The following is a 12,064-nucleotide window of genomic DNA, read 5'->3' as shown; positions in this document are numbered from 1 at the left end:
GGATCCCGCTGCCGTTGCAGGTCTCTAGTCTCGGCGATGAGTCCAGTGAAATATCTTGCAGTGTGTGATCCCTAGTCGGCGATCAATCGTTTAGTGTGGAAACCACAACGATATTATGACAGAAAGAGACTTGTGTATTGTGAAGTGCATAACGATCAAATGACTCCCTGACATCTTTAAAAGTCTTACAGTGTGTAGTTGCTCTTAGAAGGTTTGGGGATAAAACAAGACAAGCGAGGTTGAGATGGTTTGGACGTGAAAAGGAGGAATGAGGGGTACATTGGGAGAAGGATGCTGAAGACGGAACTGGCAGGTAAGAGAAGAGGTCAAGAGGAAGGCCAAAGAGGAGGTAATAGTCCAGTAATAACGTCACTTGACCTCACACAATTTGCAACAAAAACAAACTCAACTGATTTAGTGTCCTAATAGGAAAAATGTTTTAAGGAATTGCATGGAGGGGAAAATCCTAGTAACTAGTAACACTAGTAACTAGTAAAGTATCTCGTTACTTTTTGAGAGAGTAACAATAACTATAACTAGTTACTTTTTAAAAGTAGCTTGCCCAACACTGCTCTTATGTAGTTATGAGGAAGGCCTATTGGCCTGGCAGAGATATACGCTCTGCAGTGCACCCCTTTGATTAGTTAGTGACATATTAGTAGGACTTTTTTATTTTATGGTTCTATAAATCAGCAATCATTTGGGTTTACTGAGTTTTTATGAATACATTTCTGACAATAATATAAATATCAATAATAAAAATATAGCTGCAAGCAGCGATACAGGGGCCAAGGAATGCAATAGAATAGGCAATATGCAATGTGCAAAATGCAATACAATACGCACAATAAGCCATAGAAACAGAATAGATTGAACTTGAGACAAAGCAGCCCAGGCAATTAACTCTTCCACTGCCAGACTTATTTCTGGCTGCGTGCACCCACTGCCAGCGATTTTTAGATTTTCTTACCTTTTGAAGTAGTCACAGAATATTTATCTCCAGTATGATCGATCCCCTGATGGTTGCTAATCACAGAGGGTTTCACTGTGCTTTTGCGAAAAGACAAAAAAATGTCATCGCGACCTCCCGTTCGCTTTTATATGCCTTTGAAAATAACATGTCTTGGCCAAAAATACATAGTAAAAGAGATACAGGATTTTTAAGTAATAAGTTAACCAGGAAGTGAATGGAGCAGTACATCTTTGGATCGCGATATCTCTGGTTCTGTGTGAAAAAGCGAATAAAAAACAAACAAAAAAACGACGGTTAAGCCAGAGCTGCAAAAAGTGGCGGAAGAAAAAAGGCACAGTTCAAGGAAGGGACCATTAGCACTATGTGCTTGGCCCCTTAATAATCAAAAAGGACCTCTTTCACCTTATAGCTAGAAAATGTATAAGACAACAACATTCCTAACTGACTGAGTGATTGGTAGATTTGTGACATGAAATACTCACAGTGCACAGCCAGACAGAACACAACCAGGAACGTAAGACACAGAATCCCCAGAAACACAGATAGAATCCCTGCAACACAAAGTACAGATACTAGGTGTGTAGCAGAGTAGATCAGAATAGTCTTACAATACATCATCCAAATCCACAAAATCACCCACCTGCAGTGTCTTCGCAGGTGGGATGGGCATACCCCCATATGAATATGTTGTGCCAGGGACCCCCACACAAGATTTGTGATTTTGAGTCACACATTTCATTTCCTTTTTTTCCCACTAATTTAGGGAAAATAGCAGATCTACAAGCTCACAACGCGTTGCACCGCAACGCATTGTGAGCTTGTAGATTGTCTATTTTCAAATAGCCGAATAGCCGATCCATATAGGTTTAAACTTTAAGGCAATACAAGGTAGGTCCAAAAATAACTATTTTTAGCAACCTCTGCTGGTCACTACCGTCATTGCAGGTATTTAGCGGAGTCCTGCATTACCCAGAATTCCATTAGTTTTCACCGGAAGGCGGAAGCGTTTCAAAAGCGTTCTTTTAAATGTTTTATACTATCTGCGGATCGTTTCTCTTAGCCAGTGGAGCTTTAGTTACTGTGAGATGTGTTTTCTTTTGCTGTTGTTTTTCCATCTTCAAATCCTATAATGTCTTAAAAACAGCGTGAGATTCCTTTTTGTTAATAGCGCGGTAGTTCCTGGCCAAACAGGAAACCGGTGCATTTCCGTTTCCGTTTTCTGGCCGGATGATGTCATTTTCGCAGGAAGGGCGCACCACCACACTTTCAATAGAAAATATAATAGAAAAAGCTTTCGGGGGTGAAAGTCATGGAGTGGGTGTTGTGAAACATTTGCCACTCATAAAAGGTTATACAATTTAACGTTAGTTTTTTAGAAAAAGTTACCTAGTATAGCTTTAAAGGTCCAATAGTCAACATTTTTATGTTGACATTTTTTTTTCTTTTTTTTTCAAAAATGTCTACAAAGATCTTAAATTTAATACTCATCATGTAATACTCACAGTGCACAGCCAGACCCAGGATTGCACCCAGTAGCATCAAAAACAGCATCCCCAGACACCCAGTAACTATGATAACATTTCTCACTGTTGTAGAGCGCTGTCCTGAAACACAAAGTACAGATACTAGTGTGTAGCAGAGTGGGATTGGGTTTTACGTCATCCAAATCCACATAATCACCCGCACCTGCAGTGTTGCCATGTCTGCTTATTATAAGCTACTTTGGGCTTTTTTTCCCTGCTTGTAAATATTGGTAGTTGCGGGTTGTGGTTTCTTTGGGCTTGTTTCTAAAGCATAGTTGCTTATTTGGGCTTGTTTACTAATGTTGTTTAAAACAGTGGTTCTCAAACATTTATTTTTCATGTGCGCGTACTGAATATTTTGTGCCAGGGACCCCCACACAAGATTTGTTTTTTCAAGATGTTTTTGAAAATAGCAGATCTACAAGCTCGTAGATCGGCCATTTTCAAATAGCTGATGAATATACAGTAGGTTTAAAGTGTTCATGTGGCCTATAGTCGCTTCTTTTGGGCTTGTTTTCATAGACCTGGTTGCGTATTTCTTTGCAGAATCTGGCAACACTGCCCACCTGCCATTCGCCTAAACAAACAATTGCTCTTATTTTTTTATGTGCACCTGCCCAGGTGCACATAAAAAAAGTTTATTTTTCAGCTGTTAGAAAACAGCCAACCTACAAGCTTAACAATGGGTCATTATGCGACGCGTTGTGAGCTTGTAGATCTGGTATTTTTCTAAAACATGTTGACAGATATTCTCTTCATGGGGGTCCGCTGCCAGATACCAATATATCAATTTGGGGTCCTTGACATGAAAATGTCAAGCACCCCAAATCTATTTCATACAGAATCCACTGCAACCAAATCAAATTGAAATGTCAGTTTTTGCTGCAGTACTGTTCTCCCCACTCCTGTCACAGAGCTCCCCCACTCCCAATTTGTGAACATAGTGGACACACCTGGCAAATGCACCAAAATATCGCATGGAAAATGTTGTGAGTAACATGTGCTTGGTTGGGGATGAGACGACATGCAGATGTTAGAACAGTTAAGGGGCGTTGTTAGGTCAAAGTCCCTCACAATGCCTGGATGGATGGATGGATGGATGGATGGATGGATGGATGGATGGATGGATGATGGATGGATGTATGGATGGATTGCCATCCTTTACAAGACTTGTACACACCAAAGTAAGGATTCTGAAGGATGTACACTTGTTTGTTCAATGATTCACAACTTTGTCAAACTCACCCTGAGTGTGGCTTCCTGCTGTGTTCTCCCTCATGTCCTCCTGTGGTCCACAGACATCACAGCTTCTGACGTCATCCAGGCTCTCATAGATGTTGTCTGTGTCACCGCTCTCTCCTCTTTCTCCATCTCTCGGTCTTCTTTTTTTATAGATCACTGTCTGTGTTGGGTCTGGCGATGCATAAATACCTGTAGACATCATACAGGATGAGAGGCTTAAAAGTAACTAATGACTACAAATAGTAACTCTATTCCTCCCGCTGCTTTATTAGCAACATTACATGATAACTAGATTACTATAAATACACCACACGTACTGTACGTACGCACGCATGCGCGCACATACACACGCATGCGCGCACATATACACGCACGCACGCACGCACGCACGCACGCACGCACGCACGCACGCACGCACGCACGCACGCACGCACGCACGCACGCACGCACGCACACACACACACACACACACACACACACTCACACACACACACACACACACACACACACACACAATTTTGCCGACACTGGAAAGCACAATAATGGATAAAACATGCTTCCGAATGTTTTTTACACCGGTGGTTCCAACCATTTTTTTCATGTCAAGGACCCCCAGATGTACAGTATTTGTCCGCGGAACCCCAAATGAAAATATTTTGTGCCAGTCCCCATACAAGATTTGTTTTGTTAAAATGTAGGGATACAGAGTAGGGGAGTGAAATTCAGCAAATGGCCACACCTTGACCACCCAGCTCCCTGAGATCTGTATGCTTTAAAGGAGTAGTTCACCCAAAAGAAAAACGTATTTTCTATCAATTACACACCCCATGAAGCCTTGAATTCATGGAGATTTTTTTGTTTTTGTCACATTCCTATATTTTGATGACCGGCGGAGTCTACTGTGTCTCCTTATATTAACTCCTTTAAAGGGTCTACACCATGAAAATCACTTTTTTCTTGTTTTTTTGTATTTTTTGGGGTCCCCAGTGTCTCTTGTACCCAAAAAAATGTTTTTTTTTTTAATTCAGTCATTCCTTCTCATTTCATGGATTTCCAGAATGGGCGTGTCTGAACAGGCGATCTCAGAATGGAAATGTTTATGATGTCACAAACATTATTGATGGCAAACCCAATGTTAAATGAAAAGTGCCCGAATCGCTCCGAAACTTTTTCTACCCCCCCTAAGTGGGGGTCTACGAACAAATACTTCGGGCTCGGATTTTGGCTCCGCCCCCCGGAAGTGGGTGAAACAGGCACCTCAAACACTTGGTGGAATTGTTCAAAAATGTTCAAAGTGTTTTTTTTTCGATTTTGTATTTTTCTTAGATGCTTCTTTTTATGCAGAATTTTTCCTTTTTTTAAATAATTTGTTTAAATATTTTTTTGTATTAACAGACAGAATTGCTCAGTAGCCCCCCCCTGCCCAAGAGGACGTTTTGGTATTGCAGCTGAAAGCGCTGTATAAGCCAGAGACAATTGACTTGGGATGAGTATATCTGAGTGATGATTTAGGCTCAAACCTTTTGAAAAAGGTTTGAGGGACATACACCATATGATATTAAATATCAAATATTTTTTTTAAATTCATGGTGTAGCTCCTTTAATACAATTCCCAGCCAGCCTTTTGTTTCCAGTCTGCTCCTGTTGGTCACAATGTAGAAGTGACCAACAGATACAATGGTGCTTTAACTAATCTATACAGGGGAAGAAAAGCACCAATAACAGTAGCCTCATTTGGAACCTCACTCTCCACGATGGCTCCGAGATGAGGTCCAGCTGTGTAGGGTCCCGGCAGAGGTAGAGTCTGAATACAGTGAAGATCACCTTTTTCTCAACATCGTATCCAAAAAGTAAAGATTGTCCGAGACACCTAGAGATGTTTGCAATTTTGCCGGAAAGTAAAATTTAACCAACAGGGTTGAAAAAAAAAAACGTTTAAAGTTTTAGTCAGCCTTTCCCATTGTAGCCGAATCGGGAGCAGTACTGGCACCTGCCGTCGGGAGGTTCTTCCTGGTTGAATGGGAAAACATGGCACAGGCTGACTAAAAATAAGCGATTTAAACGTTTTTTTCAACCCCGTCGGTTAAATTTTACTCTCCGGCAAAATGGCAAACATCTGTAGGTGTATACCTACCTTTACTTTCTCGATATGATGTTGCGAAAAACGTCATCTTCACTGCATTTGGACGAACTCTACCTCTACCGGGACCCGAGACTGTGGGACCTCATCTCGGAGCTATACTCACTCACTCACTCACTCACTCACTCACTCACTCACTCACTCACTCACTCACTCACTCACTCACTCACTCACTCACTCACTCACTCACTCACTCACTCACTCTCACGCACGCACGCACGCACGCACGCACACACACACACACACACACACACACACACACACACACACACACACACACACACACACACACACACACACACACACACACACACACACACACACACACACACACACACACACACACACAGAGTAGAGAGAGGGAGAGCAGGGGCAGCCAGAGATTTAAGGGTAGATGAGGTGTGAAAACCTCAGAGAGAGAACTGAGAAAAAAGGAGGAGGGGGGATTGAGGTGGAGGGGTTGAGCTTTGAGGAAGTTGCACGCACACACACGCACACGCACACGCACACGCAAAACTCTAAATTCCAACTGTCAAAACGTGTATCGTAGACTGTACACTCATAAATCCAGCACACATGATACCTTTCAATCATTATGTTTGACGGCTTGCTCAACAGCATACAGTACATACATGTATGCTACGTCTGAACTATGAATTAGAATTTAAGCTATAACATTGTAACATCATATTTGTCCTAATGATGATGTGTCCAAATGTCACGTGTTCTCTGTCTTTAACACTGTCCAAACATGTGTTTAGCCATAAAGAGATCACCACAGTCCTTTATTATATCCATTCCCTGCAACAAGTCTTTTCATACATGACACAACCACACAACATCGTCATCACTTGATCCAGACAGACAGAGGGTTAAAGCTCTTGCTCACTGGGTCCGTATATTTTGTCAGAAATTTCCACACGTAAAAAGATGAATAGAACCTCACATTTGTTTACCCACCGTCTCCAAAAAGTTCACTCGTCATTCAAGATTTCGGAACACGTTTGGTTTAATGATTTCACAAAAAAAACACATCATCTTGCCTGTATGTTGCAGTCTGGTTGAGGCTGTACCTAGCCTAGTGGCTTATTGCTTAACACACACTTTTACAATGCGATGGGACAATTTGGAATGACAATGAAACTGAAGTATGTGTGTTTGCGCGCGCGCACATGTATGTGTGTGTGTGTGTGTGTGTGTGTGTGTGTGTGTGTGTGTGTGTGTGTGTGTGTGTGTGTATGTGGAAGTGAATGAATGAACAATTGTAGTTGGGTGAGGTATGTTTTTTTGTCTTTGCCCACCCCCCCGCCGCCTCTGCACCCACCCGCGATCTGCTATTTTCAAAAACTCTTGCAATAAAATGTGGAATATTTCGAATATTTTGGAATATGTTTTGTAATTATTATTTAAACCAGTGGTTCTCAAATATTTTCATGAATGTTTTGTGCCAGGGAGCATTTGTGTTGTTAGAATGTTTAAAACAATATTCCAAATATCCCACATTTTATTTTAAAGTGGTCGTAACTTAACTCTTTGACTGCCAGAGTATTTTCATAAAGTACTCCCCCAGTGCCAGCGATTTTCGTGTTTTTTTGTTTTGTTATTTTGTTATTACATTTTCATATAGTTTATCTAGCTGCGGTTTTGAACACATACGATGGTTCCACCACTAGAGAGCAGCAAATAGACACTTTCATCAGCTCGCTGACTCGCTGCCCCCCCCCAAACAGGCCCAAACAGTCAAATACCTCAAACCGGATGTGACGTGTTCTCAGATTCTCTGATCGGCGAAAATTACGATGTGATACACGACGGCGATGACTGTTCGTCACCCAGACCATAGATTATAGAAGTGGAGGTCTCCGTTCGTTTTTTATACCGTGAAAAAACGTGTGTTTCCCTATTCTGGCCGAAAATGACCGTGGAAAAAAAATGAAAACCGGAAACGGAATTTGCGTCATAAAACCGGATGCAGGGGTGGGTGAAGTAAGTGGAACCTGAAACCTAGTGAAACATTGCAGAATAGCTCGATCAGAGATTAAACAATGAACGCGCGTCCAACGCGTCTAACGCGTCGACGGCCAACTGGACAAAGTAGCAATTGACGCGTTATCGAGTCAACCGCAGTCAAAGAGTTAAGTTGCTTCTTTTGGGCTTGTTTTCATAGACCTGGTTGCTTATTTCTTAATGAAAAGAAATAACTGGAATTTTTTTTTTATTGAACATGAATAATAAATTGTGTGTGTGTGTGTGTGTGTGTGTGCACGTGTGTGTGTGTGCGTGTGCGTGTGCGTGTGTATCCCCTATTCCCTACTGCCAGCCGCTGTCCAGAATCAATTTGGCCAGGTGTAAACATGTTGTAACTGAACATGTATTCATCTTACATTTAATTGTGACTTTGTGAATTTGTGTGTTAATGTGTACCTTGATGTTTTCTAGCCGGATCTTGTGAGCCGGAGCCTTGCTCTCTGAGACGATCTCTTTCATTGACGTCCACAGCACTCTCCTCCTCCTGCTCCTCCTCTCTTTTCTCCTCCTGCCTCTCCTCCCTGATTTCTCCATCATACCTCACTCTCTTTGTTGTGACCGGCTTGACAGACATCTTAAGGAATGACAGAAAATAAGTTAATTAGTACAAGTATGTGAATAATGCAAATATTATTATGCATTAAGTGATTACAATAAAATGTACTATATTCAGAAATATGTTTAAAAGTGTCATCTAACTTTGTCCAATATTTGTCCAATAGACTGAGCTGCTGTCTGTACTAGTGTGACTGTGTTGAACCATCCAAAGCACGTAGGTTTTTGACTTGTGACACACCCAATAGACTCTTTACCCCCGAATGAACGTATAAACCTGCAGTGTTAACAGGGTTATTTCTGTCATCTGTGGTCAATTCTGGGCAGGGAAAGTGAATGGAAAGTTCTCTCCACCTCCCTCAACCACTGCTGTGGATGTACCCTTGATCGATCGATTGGCCAATACAATTATTCTGATTTTGAGACATTACACATGAGTAAAAACAAAACAAAAACGTCTGTTTATAAGAGTCATGATACTGTGGTATTTTAGATAATAATGACTAGCAATGTTTGATGTTTATTGACAAAAAATATTTATCTGAACATCAGTTTGTGGTCATTAATGCTTCATGTACACTTTTTCTCAGCACAGGAAACAGAGTGTTAAAACCACAGCTCTCCTCTTCCTGCTGCTATCATGTTTGCCACAGTAAAGACAGAAGTGCTAGTTGTAATATTAAATACATAATTAGTATTTTGATGGTCATTATATTATACTAGTAGTAACCATACATGACTTCAGTTATCATTTTCATGTCATGTCAGTGTGTACCCATTGACCTGCACAAGGAGTGGATCTCCTAGTCCAGTGGGTCTCAACCTTTTCAGGCCGCGACCCCCCAAAAGAATCCTATTTGAACTGGGGGGACCTCATAATTTTTGGCATTATCTCTTAAATAGGCCCCTCTCCTAAACTTTGAAAGGCAACAATTGAAATTAAAGATGAATTTATCAATTCAGAGATAATGTGTAGCGATTCATGTGAGTTTTGGACACAATCTAATATGTGTTTTGAAGAATTTCTATTTGTCCAACCAAAATTGTTTGTCATTTTAATTATTGTTGAGTTATAATGTATGTGAAAAAGACAGGTTGCAAACTTTATATTAGTGTAGAGATAATCCTTGCCCTGTGTCTGTAATTGTCCAGATTTAAAACAAAGTTTTCTTATTGTCTGGAAGCATTCACTTTACTATAGAAAGCATATCCTCGCTGTTAGGGTGGAAACCTTGTACGTCCAAAAGCATTCGTTTTGATCATTATTTTAAAAACATAAAAATAAAAATACATACAAATTAACGGCTTGCATTGCGAGGCGTTCTGTGCTTGTAGATGGGCTATTTTCACTACTGTCATGATACTGTGGTATTTTAGATAATAATGACTAGCAATGTTTGATTGAAAAATGATTAATCTGAACATCAGTTTGTGGTCATTAATGCTTCATATACACTTTTTCTCAGCACAGGAAACAGAGTGTTAAAACCAAAGCTCTCCTCTTCCTGCTGCTATCATGTTTGCCACAGTAAAGACAGAAGTGCTAGTTGTAATATTAAATACATAATTAGTATTTTGATGGTCATTATATTATACTAGTAGTAACCATACATGACTTCAGTTATCATTTTCATGTCGTGTCAGTGTGTACCCATAGACTTACAAATCAAACCCTGCATGCACATGCACATGCACATGCACATGCACATGCACATGCACATGCACATGCACATGCACATGCACATGCACATGCACATGCACATGCGCGCGCACACACACACACACACACACACACACACACACACACACACACACACACACACACACACACACACACACACACACACACACACACACACACACACACACACACACACACACACACACACACACACACACACACACACTAAACTGTCTTCTGACATTTGTAGCATTCATGGTGCCCTTTATGGGTGTAAGTGAAATTGCTTTTGTGTCAGCATTGTGTAGAGATCCCTCAATATGTGATTCATGTTGGGTAGATCGGATGATGCATTCATAATTTTTGGCATTATCTCTTAAATAGGCCCCTCTCCTAAACTTTGAAAGGCAACAATTGAAATTGAAGATGAAACCTTTTAAAGGGAAATTTATCAATTCAGAGATAATGTGTAGAGATAATGTGTAACGAGTTTTGGACAAAATCTAATATGTGTTTTGAAGAAGAAAGTTCATTTCTATTTGTCCAACCAAATTTGTTTGTCTTTTTAATTATTGTTGAGTTATATTGTATGTGAAAAAGACAGGTTGCAAACTTTATATTAGTGTAGAGAGAATCCTTGCCCTGTGTCTGTAATTGTCCAGATTAAAACAAAAAGTTTTCTTATTCTCTGGAAGCATTCACTTTATTATAGAAAGCATATTCTCGCTGTAAGGGTGGAAACCTTGTATGTCCAAAAGCATTCGTTTTGATCATTATTTTAAAAACATAAAAATTAAAATACATAACAATTTAAATAGCTGATCTACAAGCTCACAACGCCTTGCGAGGCGTTCTGTGCTTGTAGATGGGCTATTTTCACTACTTTTCTGTGTCACTCAGAGGAGAACACGCCCATAGTGTCCATGGCTGGAATCGAACCCAGGACCTTCTGGCTGTGAGGTGACAGCGCTACCGACTGTGCCATCGTGCCCCTTGCTGCAGTCACAATTTAACACAAACATTTGTAGATTAATATCACAGGCTGAGGTGACCTATTGTTGTGCCTTCAGTGGTGAATTATTTTAATTTTAGAACTGTAAACCTTGTTGATCTTTGTTTCTTCATTCATAGACCAAGAACAACTAGACAAGGAAATAAATTATCTTTGCAAAGGCCTAAAAGCAAAAGCTAATCATCTCAATGAGCTACAAGGTAAGATGTACAGTAGTAAAAGAATCCTTGATGTGATAAAAATGGCTTTCCGACATGTCGGCTTTCCGACATGTCGCCTTTCCGACGGTTACTAACCCTATACCTAACCCTAACCGCACGCGGAAGCCACTAGTCGGAGTAGTGAGATGTCGGAATGGAAGGCAGTTCCCCTACACACTACATGTGATGCCTACATATCCCAGTCTCGTCATACTGATTGTGCGTTGGTCTCCACTTGCTTTAGAGTGCCATCTCCAGTATACCCGCATAGTTACTAGTTCCTCCCACCAACCTGACCTCTATACAGAGAGAAGAGGATAGACAGTTAAACGATAATATTACTTTGATTAGAAGAAAGCCTTTCAGGCTACAATCTATAATATTTTACCTCAGTTCCTCAGCAGTAAAATTAGTATGAAATGTCATACTCATTAGTAAGGAACCTTTGGTGGATAAGTGATAGGAAGAAAGTTCTGACTTTGGATGGATTATTTTATTTATTCTCCCCTATGTGTTTGGTTCTTTGCTAGTTGTTCAATGTTAGTGTGATGTGAGCATGTGTTTGGCATCTTGCCTGCTATGCAGCCTGTTACCAGTTTGTTTGCCGTTGTTTGTTTGGGCTCTAAGCCTTTTGAAACAATGTGTCAATCAACGTGTGTAAACATGCCGGATTTAGCTAGAAGCTCATTTCCATCCGTAATCCCCAAACT

Source organism: Gymnoscopelus braueri, assembly GCF_963280865.1.
Source record: "Gymnoscopelus braueri genome assembly, chromosome: 11".
NCBI lineage: Eukaryota > Metazoa > Chordata > Actinopteri > Myctophiformes > Myctophidae > Gymnoscopelus > Gymnoscopelus braueri.
Note: the sequence above shows the minus strand (reverse complement) of the source record.